The sequence below is a fragment of the Cynara cardunculus genome (genome assembly GCF_001531365.2).
Source record: "Cynara cardunculus var. scolymus isolate 2C chromosome LG 2, CcrdV1, whole genome shotgun sequence".
Taxonomy (NCBI): Eukaryota; Viridiplantae; Streptophyta; class Magnoliopsida; order Asterales; family Asteraceae; genus Cynara; species Cynara cardunculus.
The window spans coordinates 41545667-41549990 of record NC_037529.1 but is presented as its reverse complement, the minus strand read 5'-3'; positions in this window follow the sequence as shown (position 1 = coordinate 41549990).

Genomic DNA, 4324 nt, shown 5'->3' with positions numbered 1-4324 from the left:
CTGTCTTTATGGATCTAATGAATAGGGTTTGCAGATCATACCTGGATAAATTCGTAATCGTCTTCATAGATGACATACTAATTTATTCACGAAGTAAAAAAGATCATGAGCATCACCTAAGATTGATATTGGAGCTACTTAGAGACCAGAAATTGTATGCAAAATTCTCCAAATGTGAATTTTGGATTCGTGAAGTACAATTTCTTGGTCATGTGGTTAATGAAAAAGGGATTCATGTAGACCCTGCAAAAATTGAGGCCATTAAGAAATGGGAAACCCCGAGAACCCCGACAGAGATTCGACAATTTCTTGGTTTAGCAGGCTATTATCGGCCATTCATTGTGAATTTTTCAAAAATGGCGCAACCACTCACAGCTTTAACTCAGAAAGACAAGAAGTTTGTTTGGGGAGAGAAACAGGAAGAAGCATTCGAGACCCTTAAGCAAAGACTATGTAATGCACCTATTTTATCTTTACTAGAGGGTTCGGAAAACTTTGTGGTCTATTGTGACGCATCACATCAAGGTTTAGGTTGCGTACTAATGCAAAGAGATAAGGTTATTGCATATGCTTCAAGACAACTCAAAGTGCACGAGAAGACTATACTACGTATGACCTAGAATTGGGAGCCATAGTATTTGCACTTAAGATTTGGAGACACTACCTTTATGGTACCAAGTGCATTGTGTTCACTGATCACAAAAGCCTTCAACACATCCTCAACCAGTAAATGTTAAATATAAGACAAAGAAGATGGGTGGAACTGCTTAGTGATTACGACTATGAAATTAAGTACCATCCAGACAAAGCTAATATAGTAGCCGATGCTTTAAGTAGAAAGGAAAGGGTGAAACCAACAAGAGTGCAAGCTTTGGGAGCATTAGTAAACACAAGTTTGAAAGCACAAATTCTCAAAGATAAAAAAGAAACATTAAAGAAAGAGAATTTGATGAATGAGACTCTCCACCACATAGAGACTAAGTTTCAATTGAAATCTGACGGAGTGAATTACTTGGGAAATAGGGTTTGGATACCTAATATTGGCAATCTTAGATCAATAATTTTGAATGAAGCTGATCGATCAAAATATTCAATTCACCCGGGAGTAGATAAAATGTAATAGGATTTACGGGAACATTATTGGTGGCCTGGAATGAAGAAAGACATTGCCCTGTATGTAAATAAGTGCTTAACTTGTGCAATGGTCAAGGCCGAACACCAAAAACCTTCCGGTCTGCTTCAGCAACCCGAGATTCCCCAATAGAAGTGGGAACAAATATCAATGGACTTGATAAGTAAGTTACCTAGGACTGGAAAAGGGCATGATGCCATTTGGGTAATTGTAGATCGACTAACAAAATCTGCTCATTTCTTACCAATCCGAGAAGACTATAAGATGGAAAAGTTGGCTCAAATTTATATAAATGACATTATAACCAGACATGGAGTACAACATTCCATTCTCTCGGATAGAGACAGTCGATTTACGTCAAGATTTTGGCAGTCACTTCAACAAGGGTTGGGTACACGACTAGATCTAAGTACATCGTACCACCCCCAAACTGATGGGCAGACAGAAAGAACAATCCAAGCACTGGAAGACATGTTGCGCGCATGCGTTATAGATTTTGGTGGAAGCTGGGATACGCATATTTCGTTAGTTGAATTTGCGTACAATAACAGTTATCATGCCAGTATCCAGTGTGCGTCCTATGAAGCCTTATATGGACGTAAGTGCAGATCCCCACTCAGTTGGTTAGAAGTCGGCGATCGACAAATAACCAGACCTGATGTTGTTCAAGAAACCACTGATAAGATTGAAATAATCAAGGATCGACTCAAGGCTGCAAGAGATCGTCAGAAAAGCTATGCCGATAATCGTAAGAGACCATTAGATTTCCAAAAAGGAGATAAAGTATTTTTAAAAGTCTCACCATGGAAAGGAATAATGCGCTTTGGAAAAAGAGGCAAATTGGGTGCCCGATATATTGGTCCCCTTGAAATAACTGAGAGGGTTGGGCCAGTGGCATACAAGTTAAATTTACCATCAGAATTAAACACTATTCACGATACATTTTATGTATCAAACCTCAAAAGGTGCTTAACAGACGAAACACTGGTTATGCCATTGGAATACGTGCAAATTAACGATCACCTGCACTTCGTTGAAAAACCCATAGAAATCATGGATAGAGAAATTAAGCAGTTGAGGCGTAGCAAGATCCCAATTGTAAAAGTTCATTGGACTTCAAAGCATGGACTGGAGTACACGTGGGAAAGAGAAGATTTTATGAAAAATAAGTATCCCCACTTGTTCTCAAACGAGTCCAAAGTTAAGGACTGACGAACGAAATTTCGGGACGAAATTTTTCTGGCATGGGGAGACTGTGACATCCGTCATTTTTGGGCGTCAGGTTAGCACCTTATAGGATTTTTTAAATTAAGAATTATATTAGGATCTAGTCTTGTTGATTAGAATCATTTGGCTTAGTTCCCAAAATATAGTTTAGAAAATCCTATTTCGATGGGTAATTGATAAAGTTAACTTATGTAATGCCAAAATTCATTAAAATTCTCCAAACAAAATAAAGTTAATATTATAAAAGTCCAAATTAAATTATAAAAAGTTTTATTTGAATGTCCAAATAATTTTACAAAAATTTGGAATTTTGACCTAATACTGATATTTTATCAGTATTTGACAATTATATTTATGTTTTACTTTAAATGGGCCTTATTTTAATNGAATTTTGACCTAATACTGATATTTTATCAGTATTTGACAATTATATTTATGTTTTACTTTAAATGGGCCTTATTTTAATTAAAAAACTAAAAATAAAAATAAACAAGTATGGACTTGGGCTCTAATAAGGCCAGCTCATTTTTCATCCTCATTTTGCATAAATCTTTCATCTCCCTAACTTCTCTCTCTCTAAACCATACCATGTTAGGATTGAAAATCAATAATTGTATTCGTCTTGAAAGTTAAATATAGTCTATAATTGTAAAAGTCAGCGTGTTTGACTTTTATTAGACAGGTTTGACTTTGACTTGTCTTTAGATGTTTGACCATATAAATAGAAGTTAGTCTTTGTAATTGTAAAGAGGAGAGCTCATTTGTAAGATTTGATACGTAATGAGAGGTTTGACCAAATTGTAAGGATTGACTTTCTCTCTCAATGTTCTTGATGATCTTGAATGCTATATCCTAATCTGCCATTGTTATGAAGCTATAATGAAGATTGATCAGTGAAATTAGGGACTCATATACCCCTCCAGCCGATTTCTTCTTCAAGCATCATTAAAAATCTGTCAATCTTGAAGAATATTCAAGATTTCAAGCAAAAGGTAATAGACTAGTTATCTTACCTTTGTATAATAACAAAGATTCTCATTTTCTACACCTTCTTCTTGACTTTGTAATTAAATTTCTGGAGAATTTAAAAAGGGGAGATTATACATCAAAGACATGAAAATGTCTTCAAAATGATGATAATCTGTGATCCACGAACCTAGAACTCAATGAAAGTAGGATAAAACCTCATTGCATGTGGAAATTAATCACTAAAAAATGTATTTTGAAAACTGACAGATTTTGTTAGCACTTGTGTCGACTGTATCTTTCAAAATGAAAGTCCAAATGTTCTGTATTTTCTTCTAAAACGTACTTTAATGAGTTATATTTCTAATGCAACTGGTCTCACTAAAAAATATTACGTTTTGGGCCTTCAAGTTCTTGATACAAGATTATGGTGCAAAAAGAGCAATGCTGACAGAATCTTGCATGCATTTTAAAATGGTTATATCTTCGTCAAAAGTCAATGAAAATGGGTTATTATTTTTCTTAAAGTTAGCCTTATGTGTTAGCTTTAAAATAAAGTTAAAATCACTGAAAAATGATGAGTTTAGACCCCCCAAATGGCCGTCACTCGAAGAGTGTGTAATCTGTCTTGGGGACTGTGTCACTCAAAGTTGTAGGGTATTAATGAGTGCCTTAAACCCATCCAAAATTCTTGATATTCGGAAAAAATCTGTTTAGCTCATTTCTATTGATGATATAAAAATTTGGACTCAAAAAGAGTTATGGAAGGTTCCTTTTGACAGTGATTTGTAAGACCAAAAATTCCAGATTTAGAATTTATTTTCTGTCAAAGTGTTTCTTCATATGTTGAAGACTTGGGTATAAAATATTGGACTATTTCAAAGAGCAAATGATATTAGTATCAACTTTAAACCATGAAAACTCAATGGCATTACATAAGACATACTTAACTTTATCTTTATCGAGACCCGATAGGTGATCTAATTATTGGATTTCGGA